Raw genomic sequence first — 20926 nt, 5'->3', positions numbered from 1 at the left:
CGCAACAGCAGTGGCAAGACACCTGCGACGGCTTCGACCACCAGCTTCGCGCTCCGAAGACCTGGAACATCCTTCGGAATCTGCTCGATCCAGACGGCACCAAGACGGCCCAGAAGAACAAGATGAGCGAGATCCTGCGTCGCCATGAGGGGAGTGAGAACGACCTCATGAAGGAGATCCGCAAGAGGTACCTAGGGGACAGCCCACCCCGAGCTCCTACGGAGTACGACGGCGAGAGGAACGAGGCGTTGGACGTGCCCATCACCGAAGCGGAAGTGAGGGAGGTCCTGCTCAGACTCAAGACCAGGTCGGCCCCGGGTCCCGACGGAGTGACGAACAAGATGATACGCAATCTGGGGGACGGAGCCGTTACCGGCATAACGCGATACATGAACGCGTGCTGGGAGCGGGGCTTTATCCCCCAGCAGTGGAAGACCGCCAAGGTGGTAATGATCCCCAAGCCGGGCAAGAGGCCGCAGCTGGATTCCCTTAGACCCATTTCGTTAACTTCCTGCGTGGGCAAGCTCATGGAGCACGTCGTCCTAGGGAGGCTGAACAGGTACATGGAGGAGAGAGAGCTCTTTCCGCACACCATGGTCGGCTTCAGGCCGCATCTGTCCACTTAGGACGTGATGCTGCGCCTTAAGCATCAGATAGTGGATGGAACGGGGAGCTCCCCCCTCGACACCAAAGCGATCCTGGGCCTGGACTTGACGAAGGCTTTCGACAACATTATACACGACGCAGTCCTCGACAACCTCAGGGCGCTGGCCGTGGGCAAGCGAACATATGAATACATCCAGAACTTCCTGAGCGGGAGGAAGGCGAGATTGGCGGTCGGCGGGGTCGAGTCCGAAGACATCTGCCTTGGGGGAAAAGGAACGCCACAGGGATCGGTGCTGTCCCCGTACCTTTTCAACGTGGCGATGATCTGCCTGCCGCGAAACTTGAGAAGATAGCCAAACTGCAGCATAGCATCTACGCTGATGACATCACGCTGTGGGTGACTGGCGGCAGCGACGGTTACATAGAGGAAGTACTGCAGGAGGCAATCCGGGTGGTAGAAGAGTACGTAGCTCCCAGGGGACTGGCGTGCTCTCCGCAGAAGCCCGAGCTTTTGCTGCTGAGACCCAAACGCGGCGGGAAGGAGAAATCGAACATCGAACTCTTCGCGCAAGGGCACCGCATCCCCCAGGTCAAGAGTATCAGGGTGCTAGGCCTGCGCATACAGGCAGATGGAAAGAATAGGGAGATGATACAGGCCCTAAAAGGGACGGCCTATCAGGTCGCCCGGCTCATCGCCAGGATCTCCAACAGGAACTATGGGATGAAGGAAAGCAACCTCATGCGCCTGGTACAAGCTTTTGTGATGAGTCGCCTGGCGTACGTGGTTCCCTTCTATGCCCCGCCGCGGGACATAGACCCGAGCAAGAGATGCTCCGCATCTAAAAAATCAAAGATGGGACTGATAGTATACTTGTTTGTTTGTATAAGCAGGCCCATAGGGTGTTAGCCAGGCACGTAGCCAGGGGGGAGGCCCATGGGGCCCGCCCCCCCCCCCCCCAGAAATCTTCCATTTTGCTGGGACCTCTTCTCCCTCCTCCCCCTCATACAGCATTTTGTCATGGGCGGGCCCCTCCCCCTCCCCCCCCCCCCCCCCCCCGAAACAAAATCCTCGCTACGTGCCTGGTGCTAGCTGAGGAGGAACAGGGAAGCAGTGAAATCAGGAGACGACCGACGCATAATACAAAGTCACACAGCATTTTTACGAATATGTAAGGATGCATGATTCTTAGAATACTGGGCGTAAATTTTGTGTAGGTACAGAATTTAATGTTTCTAGCCTTAAGAGTTACTTTTGCTGGAGCAATCAAGATAGATGTATAGCAGAAGTAGTTACATTTATTTATTTATTTTTGTCTTGCAGGTCCACCAATGGTTTCCGCAACATTGTATGAGGCTGAGCGATCAAAAAAGCGTGCCCTCAAAGAAGAGGTGAAGCGCTTGGGAAAAGAGCTGGACGAGGAGAGGAGGCATGCTCGCAACGTCCAGAAGGCACTAATGAGCAGACCACGTGAGTTTGTACTGTGCAGGTGGTTTTACTTTTAAGAAATTAGCATAAACATTTTCATGTCTTAACAAATCCTGTCTTAAAAACATAATTACCGCATGGCAAAGCTTGTTGAATACGCAAGTTGACTTTCCTGCATTGCTTGGTGGTGCATACTTCCAATGGGGAAGAGAAGTTTGCAATGTTTCCCCATGAGTGGCACGCTTTTCCTCTCCAGGGGAGAGGGCAGAGTGGTCTCGGGGAGGACAGATGTGAAGACAGAGCACGACGGGCAGTAATTTCGAGGGCAGCTAATTCATGAAAATGAACCTTGTATAAGTACATCTGTGTCTTTTCACTTGCCCAGTGGTTAACTCTATCACTCTCCTGAATGAAAGACTTTGCCAGTTCTTAGAAAAAATAGACCAAAATGAAACAGAACTTTACAGAACTTTCTACATCCATACGAAGGGGGGGGGGGGGGGGGGGGGGGGGGGGGACCCAAAAGTAACGAAAATGAATTTCTGGAGGGCTAACTCTTCGTAGTACCAACTTCCGCCTTTAGCAGTGCTTATGGCACCCCCTTCGAGTCAGTTTGCTGACCGGCGTCATTTGCTAAAGCTCTAATAACATATTGTAAATTTTTCTTCCCGAGCAAATCAAAATCATTCGTCTTTTTTTTTTCTTTTTTTTTTGCAATGTCCGATTTGAAGGAACAGCGTGAGGCCGTAAAATTCTGTTTCTTTTTTTATAAAAACGGCAGCGGAAACTTTTTTTTTTTTTGCTTCGGACAGCTTACAAGGAAGATGCCGTGAAGAAATTGCAGGTATACAGGTGGTTTTCTCGCCTCAAGGCCGGTGAATTATTGATCGACGTGACGACCAACCTGGTTCAGGCCGACCCTCAACTGATGAAAACATTAAGAAAATTTGGGCATTGTTTACTCTGAGTTTATTCCTCCTGGGGGTCTATGCAAGATGGCAAGACGAGGCGGGACAAAAGGACTGGTTGCCACCTGCTGCGATTGGTCAGTGCCACGCCACTGACCAATCGCAGCAGGTGGCGCCATCCCGGTCCCTTCGTCCCGCCTCGTCCCGCCGTCTTGTGTAGCCCCCTGGGGAAACTGTTAATCAGGTGTTTTACCTGGAAGTTTTGCAACGCGTGCGCTGCTCAGCGCGGTAGAAACACTACGATTTGAGGAAAGGGGGAAGTGGTGGTTCCATCACGACAATGTCCCAGCACACACTGCACTGTTGATGCAACAGCTTTTTAACAAAAATGGCTTGACATTGCTTCCCCCCCCCCCCCCCCCCCCCATTCACCGGACCTTCTCCCCTTGTGATTTTTTTCTGTTCGCCCATATGAAGAAAGTTCTGAAAGGAAAACTTTTTGTGAATGTGGAAGGTCCTTGAAATGAAACATTGCAAAAATTGAGGAATACTTATTAAGCGCTCGGGGAAAATAAATTTACAACATGCCGCTAGAACTCTACCAGACAACGCTGGTTGGCAAACTGACTCGGATGGATGGATGGATGGATGAATACGGCTGAGCCCTTTGGATCGGGCGGTAGCTTACGCCACCTAGCCATTTTGTTTTACCATTTAAGCTTAGAATATTTAAATGTGAAATCTATATTCACTCCGCAGTGCAAAGAAAGTGAGGCTATGAAACCCCCTTGCCATCAGTGATTAAGAAAATACCTAGTTTTCTCTCGATTTCTGCCACCATTCACTTAATCTTTGCTTGGTAATCTCTACAGTCTTGAAATCCACTCTCCCTTCGCTGTCTCTAAAACCCAATGACTTTATTAAATCTATGTTGTCTTCGGTAGGCATAGGGTGAAGCCCTTTACAGTAGAGTATCAAGTGCTCAGCCGTCTCGTCCCTCCTCTCCACAAGCAGTGCACACTGTATCAATTTCCTGGTACTTCACTCTGTATGTTCTGGTTCGCAGAACACCCGTTCTTGCCTCAAACAGCAATGAGCTTCCCCTAGAATTGTCATAAATGCTTTCTTTGGCAATAACTCTTTTGTTTAATCTATAGCTTTCCAGAGCAGTCTTTGTCTGCATTCCCTCTAGCCACCGATCTCTTTCTGTGGCCTTAACTTTCTTCTTAACTGAGACTTGCTCTTCCGTATCTTCGCTATAGCCCAAAAACCTTCCTCTTAATTTCCTAGTGCGCTGTCTCCACTTTGTGTCTACACTCCTCATGTATAAATAGCTGAAAACCTTTCGTGCCCATTGCTCCCCATCCATTAGCCTCAACCTATCCTCAAATTCTACCTTGCTCACCGCTTCCCTGCTCTCAAATGATGCCCATCCCATGTCTCCTTGTACTCCCTGGTTTGGCGTTTTGCAATGCGCCCCCAAAGCCAGTCTACCTACTCCGCGCTGTTTTATTTCTAGTTTCGCATGCACTTCGGATTTCATGCATAGCACTGCGTTTCCAAAAGTCAAGCCAGGCACCATGACCCCTTTCCAAATCTCTCTCACCACCTCATACCTGTTGTAATTCCAAAGTGCTCTATTTTTCATTACAGCTGCATTTCTGTTGCCCTTACCTATTATATACTTTTCATGGTCTCTGAGATATTCTGCACCATCACATATCCATACTCCTAGATACTTGTATTTACTAGCTCTCTCAACTGTAATATTCTGTATCTTCAGCCTCTCAACTTCATCCTCGTTAAAAATCATGACTGCCGATTTTTCGCTACTGAATTCTAAACCTAATTCCTCTCCTTCCCTACCACAGATGCTCATTAATTCCTGCAACTCTGTCCTGTTGTTATCCATTAGTACAATATCGTCCGCATACATCAATCCCGGTAAGGATTGCTGAATTTTTTGGCCTAGCTTACTGTAAGAAAGGTTGAACCCAAGCCCACTCTTCTCTAGTCTATCCTCCAATCCTCTCAGATACAACATAAACAGCAAAGGCGATAACGGGCACCCCTGCCTAAGGCCTCGTCTTATCTCTATTTTCCCTGTCGCCTTTCCTTCCCATGTTATAATCACCTTGTTATCTTTGTAAATGTTCCTTAATAGTGCTGTTAGTCCTTCATCTAGGTTTAAGTTCTCCATTATGTCCCACAGGTTTCTTTGGTTCACATTGTCATAGGCACCCTTGATATCCAGAAATGCCAGCCAGAGCTGTCTGTTTTCTTTTTGCGCTATTTCTATACACTGTGTTAGAGAAAATAAGTTGTCCTCCAACCTTCTTTGTTTTCGAAACCCGTTCTGTAACTCGCCCAGTATGCCCTCGCAATCTACCCATTCCTCCAGTCTGTTCTTTATAATCTGCATTACCAACCTGTAAATAACCGGTGTCACGGTTATAGGACGATAATTCCTAATATCAGACTTATCTCCCTTTCCCTTATATATCATACTCATCCTACTAAGCCTCCATTCATCTGGAATATTTCCTTTTGTTATCATGGTACTCACTACCTCCCTTAGTTTTGCCTTAGATTTAGGACCCAAATTCTTCACCAGCTTGATAGGGATACCATCTGTGCCTGTCGACGTGCCACTAGGGACTCTTCGTTCCGCCTTTTCCCATTCTCTTTGTCCAAAATCCGCGATGTCACAAACTGGACTGCTACTTCCTTCGGTTCTCCTATCTTCCACATGTACCCGTTCCCGAAATTTCTCCTCCATCACTGCTCCTATATATTGTATCGCATCATCTCCCTCTAATTGATCTCCCTGATGCGAGAGTATAAACCTCTGTCTAGCTTGCGTTGTTTCACCGAGTGAGTTCAAGTGCTCCCAAACTTCTTGGCAGCATTTCTATCTTTCTTACTTACATTACTCATCCATTCCTCACCCTTTCTCTGAATTTTCGCATTGATCAAACTGGATGCCTCTCGGCGACATGTTACAAAATTGTCCCATTTTCTTTTTACTTCCGTTTCGGACTCCCCACTACGCTTGGAATACCTGTGTTCTCTAGAGGCTTCCTGACGTTTTTGTATCGCTTGCTTCACTTCTTTGTCCCACCAACTTTTTGGTCTATGTCCTTGCTTCCCCTTTCGTTTACTCTTAACTTTGTCTAGTTCTAGAGAAAAAAGCCTAGTTAGGCTCTCATAGGTCCAATCTGTATGCCGTTGCCCTGAAACTGCTGCCTCTATTCTTTCAACAACTATTTCCAACTCTTTGTCGCTGCAGAAAGTTTGCTTTGAATTATGTTGTCTAGTTTCAGCATTTACTTCTCTGGCAAAATTCAGCTTAATACGTTTGTGATCACTACCAAGACTTTTGGAACCTTCTTCATCTATTTTCATTACTTGTAACTTACCATATATTTTGTGTGACATGAGTACGTAATCTATAGTTGAATGCAGATTGCCAGTTTCCCAAGTTATGTGCCCGTCACACTTCTGACTGGTATTACATAAAACTAAGTCATGTTTTTCCACCAGTTCTAGTAATATGCTTCCAGTTGAGTCCGTATACCCATCCAGACCCTCAATATGGGCATTCATGTCTCCCATAATAATTATTTCGGAGCCTTCCCCTAGTTCACTAATGTCTCTTGATATGCAATCAATCATTTTTCTGTTTTCCTCTTTAGCACCTGTCCCTGTCCATAAGTAAACCACTCCAAGGACTGTTGATTCCCCAGCGACTTTTCCTTTCAGCCACAAATGTTCGGCGCACTCCTTTCCGATCCTTTGAAAGTTCATATTCTTCTTAATGAATGCTCCAATTCCACCTCCCTTCCTCGTTCCCTCCATTCTGTTGCATTCTTCCCACACATAGTCAGGGTTGCAAGGTGGCTGCTCCATGTCTCTGAGATGTGTTTCCACAAACCCATACACCATTAAATCCTCCTTTCTTAGTTGCTCCTCTACCTCTTCCCATTTTAACCTATTTCTACCACCCTGCATGTTAATATATCCAATGTCTGATTGTGCTGATTTTTTATACCTGTTCTTACGTTTTCTCCTCTTTTTAACCCTGGGTGCCTCTCCTGACTTTGTTGGGTTTTCAGTTACTTCAGTGCCCCCAGGGCCCTCGGTCCCCCCAAAAAAGCAGTCACCGTGCGGCCCATCCTATCCCCCACCCTGTAACCCGTGGCCTCACTGTAGTGAATGCCATCTGCAAAAGGGCGGAAGGGAAGCCGCTAAGCACTGCTAGCGGCGGAAGCTGGTACTACAAACGGTCGCCCTCCATAAATTTATTCTGGTTGCTTTTGCGTCCCTCCTTGTATGTTCTCCCTTCCCGCAGGCACTATAGTCACTGGTAACTTAAGGAGTGTGAGCCATAATGAATGCCAAGCCTCTTATTGTCACACTATACCCAATATGATAGCATCATTAGCCATAAGAATGTCAAAGAATTAATCATGAAGCATGAACATAACAGGTGACGCCCTGAATTCTTTAAGCTGGCCGTGACAAAGCACAAAGTTAAAACTGAACAGAGTGCCCATGCAGCAGTTGGACAAATATTGTATTACCGTGTATCAGGAAATTGTAGTGGCCCGGACGCTTTTCTTGTTTACAACGCATTTGCAGTACGACGCGGCCGGAGTCTCCTGCAGAATTGAAAAGTAGACATTCATCACGACCTCTCGCGCCTGACGCCCAGACATGCCTTTGCGAAAGGACGTTTTGAAGCGACTCGGTGAGGAAAGCAACGAACAAGCAGCGAAGCACATGATTCGGCCATTACGGGAACGAAATCACAACCGAGCGCTGCAGCCGTGTTGCCAGCGGACGTACGTTTTTTCACCAAACCACATGTATCTACATATATTAATAAAAACTTAAACTTCAGCACCCGTATTTACCAGGCGCGGCTAACTAGCGGCGTTTTAAGGTTAGTAGCACGACTAAGTAGTTGCGAGCTAAACGAGAAATCCGCGACTAACGAGCGATTATGTTCTGCGGTATTCACGAGCGCGAAGCGAGCGGGTGACTATCTAGTCAGAACTAAGAAGCGGAAGTGACACAAAAAGATAGGTCACGGGCACGCGAACTTCAACGCCGCTGCGTAAATGGGTATTTTATCCTATAAAAACTAATATTTAAATGTTTATCAGGAAAAAAAAGTTACAATGAGAGACATATTGTCTTAGACAGAGTTTTACAACGAAAAATTTCAAAACAACGCCAGGGAGAAACACGGAAGCCGCATTGCCAGCGACATAAACGAATATGGAAGCGCCCGTAAATGCGTTTCTTCGCGCCGTCCACCGCCCTGCCGAGATCGCTTTAGCAATGTCTCTGGCCGTTGAACATGGCTATTTAGTCAATATTTACTCCTCCGATTCTTTCTAGATATGTCCCCCAGCGTTCCGAGACAGTAAGTGCTTCGTTATAGCGCTGGCGGTCAGCGGTGATACGAGTCGGCCATGGCGCTAAGCCGCTAGTCGCCCGCTAAACACCGGCCAAACTAGTCCTACCCCATGACTAAGATTTGTTAGTCGACTCCTTAGTCGCACGGGGCGACTAGGCCCTAAACACGACCGGTGAATACCAAGCGCTCACTTAGCGGCGACTATCGCTTGCCACGTGATCATTTTAGTCGATGACGTCGCTAGTCAGTGGTTAAACAGGCACTACTCGCGCCTGGTGAATACGGGTGCAGATATTTAATTCCTTTAGTTGCAAATCATTCTCAGCAGCACACATCTGGAATATTGTGCAGCGTTTACGCACAAAACAGTTGTTTAAAAGGAATTACTTTTGCGGACTACTTTGCGATGCATAGGAATGCTCATCTCGAAGTTGCGAAGCGCCCGTCAGCCTTTGGCTGCGCTCGGACGGAAGCTGAAACAAAGTATAGTCATTTTTTGCCGTTAGCCTTTTACTAATTAAATCGCGCTGTACTTTGACGCTCTTTTTGTGTGTGACTTTGTATATCGAATTTTGATTATATCGAACTATTTCACGGTCCTCGCACTGTTCGATTTAACGAGGTTTGACTGTAATTTGCCAACGCCTAGCTTTGAACATTTCTACGAAAGGCCCATGTGGCTGTTGGGCCTCTTCTCCTGTGTACTTGCTCTTCCCCTAGCACTCACAGTGCCAATGTGTTCTGCATGCCCAGATGCTCCTGAGCCGTCCACCTCACCTCTCCAAGACAGCAGCGTTGGAGCTGCTTGTGCGACTCCGCCGGCAAGGAGCATTACCTGGCCCCGTGCTGAGCTGCCAAGCGGGGCATCCAGAAGAATTGGAAACCTCATCGCAGCACTGGAGCGGATCATGGCTCCTGAAAAGGAGGCCCGTGTAGACATCCTCGAGAGGGAAGATCGGCGGAAGGAGGCGCAACATTTAATGCAAATGCGCATACTCCGCAACAAGCTTTTTGAGCAGCGACGACGCGGACGGGCAGAGTTCCAGCTGCTCCAGCTGGAGAGAGAGATAAAGGTGGAGCAGCTGGCAGCCCTGCGCTGCAAGCTACAAGAGTGTGGAAATCACAATTAAATTTGGGTTCTTTCAGTTTAAAAGCATTCCGAGGATTTACTTATTTATTTTATGTGCGCTATATTGAAGTGAAACGATAGAACCTAATGTGTTTTGCATATTCGGAAGTTCAATGAAACAGCACACTACAATTAAAGGGAAGGGTAGGTCTTTTGTTAGCTCTGTGCTGGCCACAAGTCTTTCCCAGAATATGTTAGAGTGACCGAATACCCGGAATTTGATTTAAAAATCAATTTATTCGAGAGCTTACTACTGAATTCGTGTCCGAGTATTTTCACGAGTCAGTGACGGGTTAAGAAGAGAGTACAAGCTGGAGATGAAAAGTAAGACGGAAGCTTTAAGTGGAGAGGAGGTTTCTCCTCTCCACCTCAAGCTTCTGTCTGCTTCCTCCTCTCCAGCTTGTACACTATCCTTGACCTGTCATTGACTATAAACATGTGCTACTGGTTGAATATCCCTATTGGAAACACAGTGCGATAATCTGTGTGCGTTTCAGCGAGCCGTTGATTGTGTCGACAGGGTCTGGAGGTGATGGCAGTACATGAGGACGCAGCCGCCTCCGGCATCGGGGTACTGGTGGAGAGGGTAGAGCAGGTGGGCATGGCTCTTTTCGCAGCAGGGCCAGGTTGTGCAGTGCAGCACAGGCGGTGATGATGAAGGCTGACCGTTCCGCCTTGTACTGCAGCCGCATGTCCAGGCATGGGAAGCGTCGCTTGAACACTCCAAATGCCCGTTCGACCGAGTTCCTTGTTTTTAGGTGAGCTGCTTGGTACCTATATGGTGCGCAGCATTGGTAATGGAAGCAACGTCGCAAGATAAAGGTCTTCAGGTGTAAAAATCGCCACTGCTGCAACCATCAGTATGGTTCAGTAACCTGTACAGTGCGGCCCACCCATGCTAGCTGCATTTTCGGCATTTTCTATTGCTTACCAGAGGCTACTGTTCTGCATACAGTGGTTTTGGCTGGTGTTTCCTACATTACCGTCTTAATTCAAGTTCTTGGCCCTAGTCCAATTCTAGTGACAAAAAGCAACCATTGACACCGACTAACTGTCAAGAGGAAGAACAACAAATATTCTCGAGGAAAATAAAAATAGAACTAAAATGTTGTATGCTACATACTTTTGAAACAAAACATTTGTCCACAGGAAGTGAATAATGCCAGCTTTTTTTGCCATACAGGCCCAAAGGTCATGAATCTAGCTGTGACAAAGATTTGCAGAACTAATAGTAACCAATAGGAACACAGTGGCTACAGTATCACTTCTTGTTAGCTGTTCTGAATTTCATGCCATTATTTCTTCCAACAAACTAGTACATACCTGCCCTTTGGGCTGTTGGCTACACCTGGGCTGGTCAGGGGCGTCAGAAGAAATGACATGCAGGCATAGCCTGCGTCTCCGAGCAGCAGCCCATGGATAAGCTGATTCTCGTACAGGACCCTTGCACGACTGTTGTCGAATATCCTGCTGTCATGCAAGGAGCCTGGCCACCCAGCAACAAGGTCAAAAAACTGCCGCTGGGGTCCTGTGATGGCCTGTGGATAGGAAGGAGCAGTACAGGGATGAGCAGGTTGCCATGATATGAACACAAGTGCTCAAGCTGATATTTCTACTATGATTAGTATATTTTTTGACAAAGTGCATCTGAAGCTTTGGAAATTAACTAGCATTTGAGTTCTCGCAGTTTTATGTGACGTAAGCTTGAATGTGGCTTAATTCCTAGGTTTTTCACGCGGTATAGTAGAAGAGAATTTGAACACTTTATACTTTTCTTCGAGCAATTATACTTTTCTTCGAAAAGTATAATTCAAGGGGAAAATGCTATAAAACATGAGCGTTTGCTATAAAATAACAAAAGCCATCTCGGCGCCCAATCAAATGTATGTTTCCAAACACACAATACATAATTCTTGGTTTTGAACCCTCTCTAGCTGGCCCACCACCACTCTGCACTGTCACAGAGTGCAGATCTCTCTACAAGTTCTAGTCTATATCAGTCACAATATCGCCGAGCTTTCACGTGCCACACCGGGTCTTGACTTGCCGTTGTTTTCAACTTACTTCGCTGTCGCTAACAGCACAGACAGAAGTGAACTTACCTGCACGTTGAGGGAGAAGAACCCCTTCCTCTTCCTGAAGACTTCCCCATTGGGACCGCCAGGTCCCTTTATTTTGACGTGGGTGCGGTCGATGCACCCAGTCACTCTGGGGAACTTCCCGATGTTGTAGAAATCCCGCATGACCTCGTCGCAGTCGCCCTCCGGGAAATCCACGAGGTAGGGGAAGAGAGTCTCGGCGAGGACTCGGGAGACACGCTCGATTACGCGGCACACCGTCGGCTGCGACACGTTTACGAGGTCGCCCGTAACTACTTGGAAGGTCCCGGCGCCATAAAATCTCAGCGCTACGAGGAGCTGGAGCATCAGGGACAGTGGCAGGCCGCGACTGCTCTCGTTTGCTTCCAGCGGCAGGCACTGGAGAAGGCTTACGACTGTCGATTTCGTAGAACGATATCGCACCAGAAACTCCCAGTCGTTGAAATGCTCCAGCGCGTTGAGCCGGTCCCGGCAACGCCGTCTCGGCACATCGACGTCCTGGTCGGGGTCTCGGCTGTCGTGAAGGACTTCGTCCGTTCTCAACAAGAAGTCGACGAAGTCGGCGAACGATGCGTCGGCCGCCATGACACTGAACGCACGAGTGGCTCGAGTGGCCGTTCAAGGTAGCTCCGGCGCAGACTCGAGATCTCGAGTAAATTTTGGAGTTTCGAGTGGAGATTTTGGAGTCGAGTGGAGTTTCGAGTGGAGATCTGTTTATGAATCGCAAAACCACCCTCAAGTCGAGTTTCGAGTCGAGTTTCAAGTCGAGTAGCGTTTAAGAATACGGCGGTAAGTATCGACCAAAAACAAAAAGCCGGAAAAGACTTACTGATTCTTATTTCTCTGCCATGCTCTGGGGTCTGCTGCAGTCGATTTTTATGTTTTCAACTTAGACACTGTGGGAACCACGTGTTCCCCGCAACTTTATCTAGGCCTAGCTCAGGCAGGCCGTGGGACGTCGCCACGTGGGGGCGCGTCCCGGATGCGAGGGCGAAGCCGTATTCCCTGGTGGACGGCTTTCCCTCGTCCTTCTCGGGTGATTTGCCTAAGGCACACCCCTCGGGATCATGACTTGGACGCGTCCGCCCCTCCGGGGACCCACCTACATCCGACCCACCCCGGGCGCGTCCATTCCCGCAGGCTATATAAGACGGCCCTAATCCAACGGGCGTGACTCTCGGTGGGGGAGGCTCTGCTCGACGGAGCTTTCATATCCTTATCTGATCCTCCCCCTCCGTAATACTGTCAATAGCGGCAGCGCGGAGTCCGACTGGCGATCCTGTCCAAAGAGACAGCGCCGTCATCTCCAACATTGTTGGCCTTCGGGCAAGCGTGTGGCATCTAAGTCAAACACGTCTTTATCAGGATCCAAGGAACCTTCTGTGTTTCTAAGTGGTAACCCCCATAAAAGGGGAAACTCACATCTGGCGCCCCAACGTGCGGCCTGTCCGGCGACTGCAAACAAAGCAGCACTCTCGCAATGACAGCGAACCAGGCCAATTTCCGGCCAAGAACTTCGTGACAGAGGGAAAGGCGAATGTCCAAAACCCGATGCCACTCAACGGCTTTGTGGCCACGCCAGCCACGCACGGACACAATGAGCAAGTGTCCTTTCAGCCGAGCTTCCCTAACGGGTATGACTCACAATGCCCGGAATGCAACCGTGGCACTCCTTCTCGGAGCGCGCCAGCCTTCATCGCTGAGCTAAGCCCACCCGCGACTTTCGAAGTCAACACGGGTTCGACGAGACAAGAGACAATGACGCAACAGCAGGCAAATGCAGCCTCTTACAGCTTCGATCTCTTAACCTCAGACTGGCCGTCAGCTTCTCCGCGCGGAGATAACACTGACGCCGTTTACGAGCCGCAGCACAGAACAGCTGCTACAGGCGCAACAAACCACTTGGCGGGCCCATACAGAGGGAACAACCCGCCAGCCGCACATGCGGAGAGCGATTCTCACCACAGAGAACAAACCACTAGGCGGATATCACTCCCTGCTAGAAAACGCAGCTCCGGTGATCGAAAGCCTGACGGGCGCACTGCAAACAGCAGTTAGGCCCCCGCCGCCGACACGGCCACCGGTCAGAATCCTTATCCCGACATACCGAGGGTACAGAGACCGAGTGAGTGCGACAGACTTCCTCGAAAACCTGAAAAAGTATCAACAGGCCATGGGAATCTCGGACCACGAGATACTAGAACGCGTCTTGCCAATCTTGTTGGTGGACCAAGCGGCGCGGTGGCTCCGTCTAACCGGAAGCCAGCTGTCGTCGATCGAGCAGTTCCGAAAGGCATTTCGCCAGGAATTCCTCCCTGCAGACTACGAACGCAGGATGAGGAGAGAGCTCGAACAACGGACCCAACACTCAGACGAGTCACTGTTGGAGTTCGTTAGGGCGATGCAAGAGCTCTTTGAGCTAGCAGAACCCTCAGCGCCCAATGCAGAGCGGGTAGAGCGAGTCATTCGACAAACGCACCCGTCTTTCGCGGCGTATCTCCGAGGCAGTGGCTTTCGCGACTTGAACGAACTGGCCTCGGAGGCTCGGCGGATTCAAGGAGACATTCTTGCCGCACGAGCGTATCGTCCCCCACCCCCAGCATCAGCGGCACTCGACCCCGCTGCGCGTGGAACGGTGACGCGGCGTCCCGAAATAGGAGGCAAGAGGCCGCCCACTACGCAGACGAGCGAATTCGAAACACGTACGACATATCAGATCGTGCGCTCGACCCGTACTCCTATGAACGGCGGGCAGCAGAGACTGCGCCGCTGTTCAACAGGCGAGATCGGACCACAGAGTTACCGACGCCACGGGAGGAAACGCGGCCAAAGCGTCCAAACACACAGGACGAAAGGCGCGGCGCACATCAAAGCGCACGACAGGACTTAAGAAAAGTCCCGCAACAACGTTGCTTTCGCTGTAATAGCGCCAACCACCTGGTTCGACAATGCCCAGAACGGCAGAACCCCGGTCCCCAACAGTCGGGAAACGAGCAAAGCCGCCGATAACCAACCCCGTGGCTCAAAGCGGCACGGAGCAAGAGACTATTTTGCCTACAGCCTACAGAATAGGCTTTCCGACCGGCACGCTAGCGCCATTCATAGCCCTGACGATTGTCGGTCGGACGTTCAAGGCACTGCTGGACACAGGAGCCAGAGCCTCGCTTTTTGGCGACGAAGTGGTGACCCACATCCAGCAAAACTCAGTGCATATGAGGGAGGGCAACACAGCCTTTCGACTCGCGTGCGGTACCGCCCATTCAAGCGGTACTGTGCGGTTGGTTGCGAGATGGGAGAATCGAGTAAGACGGCAACGCTTCGTTCATCTCCCCAGTCTTTCCGTTCCGATCATCTTGGGCAGAATTTTTCTCGTCAAAACAGGGATCGTGATCGACGTGAGTAGCGGTGGCTACCGAGAGGGCACATTCGCACCTCTGAAACCCTTCTGCGAACCCCCAACGCCAGAAAAAACACTGGTTAATGGGGCAAACAGCAGCTGCCAAAACAAGGCATCAGAATCACAAAAACCGGGTATCAACCCCTCAACAGGTACCCCGACGCGGTTGCAAACAAGCGCCGTAGCGTCGGAGGTCACCCACCCCCTACTGACTGAGTCATGCTGCGGGTCAGGGCAAGAAAAAGCCTGTTTGTCGACATTATTGCGACGCTATGACGCCATGTTCACGGAGCGTCCCGGGTGTACAAACGAAGTGCGACACCGGATCGACACGGGCGATGCGCTTCCTCGGAGGCAAAACGCACGACCCGTCAGTCTGGCTAAACGAAAAGCCATCGACGTCGCCTTGGACGAAATGATCGACACCGGAGTTGTCCGGCGGTCAAACAGTCCCTGGGGATTTCCCGTTGTGCTGGTCCCAAAAAAGGACGGAAGCTCACGTCTCTGCGTAGACTACCGCCGTCTGAATGACGTAACGCGGAAAGACGCATATCCGCTACCGAGCATTGACTCGATCCTTTCCAACCTCGGCAGCGCACGGCATTTCACAACCCTTGACGCTAGCCGAGGCTACCTTCAAGTTCAAATGGAGGCAGGTGACGAGGCAAAAACAGCCCTTGTGTGTCACCGCGGGCTTTTCGAATTCACAAAGAATGCCCTTTGGTCTGTGCGGAGCGCCAATGACGTTCCAACGCTTGATTGACAGAGTACTGGGAGAAGCCAAATGGAAACATGCAATGGCCTATCTCGACGACGTTGTCGTGTACTCCAACACCTTCGAAGATCACCTACGAGATCTGAAGGATGTGTTCGACAGGCTAAAGGCCGCGGGTATCACTTTACACCCGGAAAAGGCCCAAATAGCCGAAACCCGAATCAACTTGCTTGGGTTCACGCTCGATTGCGGGCGCATCACGCCAAACCCCGAGAAGCTAAAGGCTATCCGGGAGTTTCCGGCGCCGACGGACGTAAAATCGCTCCGTCGCTATCTGGGAATGGTAAACTTTTACCGCCAATTCATCCCGAACTGCGCATCACTCCAAGTGCCACTAACACGACTACTGTGAAAGACCGTGAGATGGAGTTGGGGTCCCGAGCTGGAGGCGGCATTTCGCTGCACCTCTAAAGCGCTCGAGGACACAGCTGAACTAAAGCTGCCCGACTTGAACAAGCCTTTCGTGATCCAAACGGACGCGAGCAAACTGGGCTTGGGAGCGGTCCTGCTCCAAGAGCACGAGGGAGTGCTAGGTCCGGTAGCTTTTGCTAGCCGCTCGCTGACACCCGCTGAGGTGAACTACAGCACATGTGAACAAGAGTGCTTGACCATCGTATTTGCCCTGAAACGCTTCAACATTTATGTCGACGGGACCACGTTCACGATTGAAACAGATCACCAGAGCCTAATATGGCTGTCCAGACTTCGCGAACCCGCAGGACGGTTAGCGAGATGGGCCATGCTACTGCAGAAATACGACTATGTCGTGCGGTACAGGAAAGGCAGCACAAACGTGGTGGTGGACGCACTGTCGCGAGCCCCCGTAGACTGCGAAAATCTTTCCGCGAGGACTCAGGCCGAGCCAATGGCAAACTCCAAGCCACGTGAAGCCGAAAATCAGTCCAAAATGGAGGCAACACCACTGACCTCCTCGGACGGAAACGTGAACCACATAGACGCAGTGAGCGCAGTGGGGATCGTGTTCAGTAAAGAAGAGCTACTGAAAGCTCAGCAGAATGATCCGTTTTGTCGAAAGGTGATTGACGGACTCTCGTGTGAGTCGGACTCTGTGGAGTCGGGCGGGCGTACTACTGCTGGTATTGCAGTAAACGCCGAGTGTCGGGATGTATCTGGTACTGGTAATGACACGCTGGATCAATTTCTGCTGAACGCCGACGGGCTCCTGCTGAAGTATATTCCATCTGAGAAGGACACAGATAATGTGTTCAAGGTGGTAGTGCCAAAAAGTCTGAGGTGCGCAGTAATGCGTTACTATCACGACTCGCACTTGGCCGGACATGCGAGCGGCTCCAAGACTTACACAAAGTTATGCCACATCGCAACCTGGCCGGGCATGAAAAGGGACGTATTCCGCTACGCCCGCACGTGCCACACTTGCCAAAGCTTCAAACCAAGAGGCGGCAAACCTCCCGGCCTAACACAGCCGATCCACAGCCAAGAACCATGGTCTTTGGCGGCTTGCGACGTGGTCGGCCCTTTACCAAGGAGCCCCAAAGGACACCAGTATCTATTGGTTGTCACTGACCACTTCAGCAAATGGGTAGAACTTTTCCCACTACAAAAGCTGACGGCCCGAGCAATCACTGAAAAGCTCATGGAGGTGTTCACCCGATTCGGGTTCGCTGAATCTCTTCTAACAGATAGAGCAAGCTACTTCGTCGGGAAGGTATTTGTGGACGCTTGCAAAGCGCTGGGCATCAAGCACAGAACAACCACACCCTACCACCCAATGGCGAACATCACGGAGCGATGTAACAGAAACATCAAACCCATGCTGGCAGCATTTGCCGAAAAGCACCGCGACTGGGACGCATACATTCCCTAGATTGGGTTCGCACTCCGTTCCACTGCCAATCGTTCGACAGGCTTCACCCCCGCCTTCCTCACATTTGGGAGAGAATTGCCGAATCCAATGGACCGCGAATTGGGGGCAAACGCTGGGGTGAGCGACGCACAGTCGAAACAGACTGAACATGCGCGCACGCTACAAACCCGGATGACGAAAGCCTTCTCGGAGGCCCGTCGCAATCTCGGGGTAGCACGAGCTAAACAAAAAGCTCAGTACGATCGCTCTCGCCGGGATCCCCGCTACAAAGTAGGCGATCTCGTGCTCAGACAAAACCATGTTCTGAACGACGCCAGCAAAGGCTTTTCTGCTTCACTGGCACCAAAGTGGTTGGGCCCGTACCGAGTGCACAAAGTATTTTCACCACTCGTGTACAAGCTGACTGAGAAGGACTCAAGAAAAGTGAGCTGCCTGTGTATGTCTGCGATCTCAAACCCTACAACGAAAGGGAAGACGGGGACGAACAAACGCAGCCCCCGCAGCAATATGCACGCAAAACGCGAGACAACGCCGACGATGAACAACAGGCGTCTGGCTACAATCTGCGAACTCGGAAAAACTAATATTCGAAGTTTTCGTAGAGGCAGCCCCAGTAAGTGGCGAAATGTCACATTAAGGGAAGTGCAAAGCACAATGCACCTGCTGCCTTCGCGAACGCGCCAGACACCATTGTTTTACTGGCAAGCAGTGACCTAGATAAAAGGTCACCTCAGCGTTCGCTCCCGGATCAACCCGTAGGTGAATCCCCCGAACTACGGCATCCGAGGGAAAGGGTAGGCGTAACGGCCATTGGTCAGTTATTGCCACCTACGCTCACCTGTCCACACGTCACCGCAAAAGCGCGGTGCGAGCGTCGTCACAAGCGGTCGGAGACCAAGTGGTCATTCGACTGGAGTACGTGACTGTACGTCCCCGAATCCACGAAGAGGATCCCCAGCCAGTACGGGGCTTCGCGCCGTTCGGGAGCTGCTGTCTCCTGGCTACGGCGGTTCAGCGGCGTCCATGGACCAGAGCTGAGCGTGACTCGTCAGGCAGCCCCGCTACCCCAGCCGGCCGCGGGCTGAACAGCGACCCGCCGTCTTGGGCCCTCGGGTTCGACATCCGGTCAGGGACCGCCCGCTCTTCATCAACGGGACCCGCGCGGTGGTCGGACAACTCGCCGATCAGGGACCAGCTGTTCCCGTCCGTCCCGTGACAAGTCGCAAGGGCCCCACGAACCACTTCCACCAAAGACGCTACGCCATGGTGAGCGAGCTACGGCAACGTCGGAAACGTCACCGAAGACGTCAAGTTATTTGTCACTCCATGCATGTAGAAGCCAGCACCGCCGCGTTGTTTTTTTGTTTTTTTTTGTGTTTCTTTTTTGTTTTGTTTTTGAGAGTCGGTAGGCTAATTTTTATTTTTCATAAACCTACCTCAGCCTTAAGGAGGGGGGAGTGTGAGAACCACGTGTTCCCCGCATCCCTATCTAGGCCTAGCTCAGGCAGGCCGTGGGACGTCGCCACGTGGGGGCGCGTCCCGGATGCGAGGGCGAAGCCGCATTCCCTGGTGGACGGCTTTCTCTCGTCCTTCTCGGGTGATTTGCCTAAGGCAAACCCCTCGGGATCATGACTTGGACGCGTCCGCCCCTCCGGGGAGCCACCTACATCCGACCCACCCCGGGCGCGCCCATTCCCGCCGGCTATATAAGACGGCCCTAATCCAACGGGTGTGACTCTCGCTGGGGGGGCTCTGCTCGACGGAGCCTTCACATCCTTATCTGATCCTCCCCTCCGTGATACCGTCAATAGCGGCAGCGCGGACTCCGACTGGCGATCCTGTCAAAAGAGACAGCGCCTTCATCTTCAACATTGTTGGCCTTCGGGCAAGCGTGTGGCATCTAAGTCAAATAAACACGTCTTTATCCGGATTCAAGGAACCTTCTGTGTTTCTAAGCGGTAACCCCCATAAAAGGGGAAACCCACACCACCTATAAAATATTTACCATTACAATTGCACAGAAATATATCAGTGTGAGTGAAAATTATTTTGGCTTAATTGCCGCCACACAGTTTTCAGGTGGATAATATGCTTTCGGACAGCACACGATATCGGGATGTCCGTGATGGTGAATTTTTTTAATACTTTTTTTTGTTGCGTCATGAAAATACCGTTTTCCTCTAACTAACCCCCCCCCCCCCCCCTCCCAGGGGTCAGGGTATCCCGCATTTCGCCTACAGGAAGGTGGTCACCCTACTCGCAAGAACATCTAGTAACGGCTCTCGGTAGCACCAGCGACGTCCTTCGTGAGCTCATTCGAGGTGTCGTCCGTGAGGAACTTCAAAAGTTACAGGCGCCGGTACTTCAACCCACCGTCGCCCCGGTGTCAGCAGTCATCCGGGAAGAAGTTCAAAGCGCCCTTGGCATGACACCAGTGCAGGAGGGAGCCCCGGAACCGCGCACTCTATCATAGGCTGCCGCCGTGAGGAATTCCGCACCCCTCATTGACTTCTCCAGGTGAGCTCCGTCAAATCCGCCGCCAATACGGCAGTTCACTCGATGCCCTAACAAACAGTGCCCGCCGACAAGGAAGACCGAGGTTTGGCGCACATCAGATCACAGGCCGCTCTGCTACCACTGTGGCGAAGCAGGGCACGTGTGCCGACAGCGCCCATACCGCCAAATGGGACTTCGGGGCTTCTCACCTGATGCTCCCCGACCGCGCTACGACCAGCGACCACCCGAAATCGAGGACTACCTCAACCAGCCGGCTGCTTCAGCTGATCGACGTCAGTCTAGGTATCCGTCACCGAGACGTCACGAGTATTCAGGACGCCGTTCCTCTTCTGACGCTCCCAGGGAACGGTCATTAAGCCCATGCCGGGGAAACTAAAGGTGGCGACTTCGGGAGGTGAAGTTGCTTGCCGCCGAATCCGAGAAGACCCTCCAACGACGCGAAACGCATAAGACGACGACATGGAGACACCGTACAGCGACGATCAACTAACTACCTCCGACCTCCCCCTGGTTAACGACGGACACCAAGTGACTGCGCTGGTCGACAAGGGCGCCGATTATTCCAAGTTACGTGGGAGTCTTGCCGCTCGACTGAAGAAAGTTATGACTGTCTGGGATGGGCCACAAATCCGCACGGCTGGAGGTCATTTAATTACACCGGTCGGCAGGTGCACAGCAAGAATCCAGATACCAGGAGTTACGTTCATCGCCAGTTTTGCCGTTCTCAAGGAGTGCTCAAGAAAAGTAATACAAGGAATGGACTTCCTCGGAGAGAACGGCGCAATCATAGACCTACGT

The 20926-nt window shown here is 51.1% G+C and overlaps 1 long non-coding RNA gene across 1 annotated transcript; it reads right to left on the bottom strand.

Annotated features, from left to right (window-relative positions):
- Positions 1-9753: 9753 nt before the first annotated feature.
- On the bottom strand, positions 9754-11726 carry LOC121833398. The gene is made up of 3 exons (XR_006076670.1): positions 11597-11726; positions 10818-11032; positions 9754-10268 (listed from the first exon to the last, which is right to left on the bottom strand). It is a non-coding gene; the product is annotated as an uncharacterized LOC121833398 (long non-coding RNA).
- Between the last annotated feature and the right edge of the window lie 9200 nt (positions 11727-20926).

The sequence above is a fragment of the Ixodes scapularis genome, unplaced genomic scaffold (genome assembly GCF_016920785.2).
Source record: "Ixodes scapularis isolate PalLabHiFi unplaced genomic scaffold, ASM1692078v2 PGA_scaffold8__174_contigs__length_109621045, whole genome shotgun sequence".
In the NCBI taxonomy this organism is placed as follows: Eukaryota; Metazoa; Arthropoda; class Arachnida; order Ixodida; family Ixodidae; genus Ixodes; species Ixodes scapularis.
Note: the sequence above shows the minus strand (reverse complement) of the source record. Positions and strands in the feature narration are given on the sequence as shown.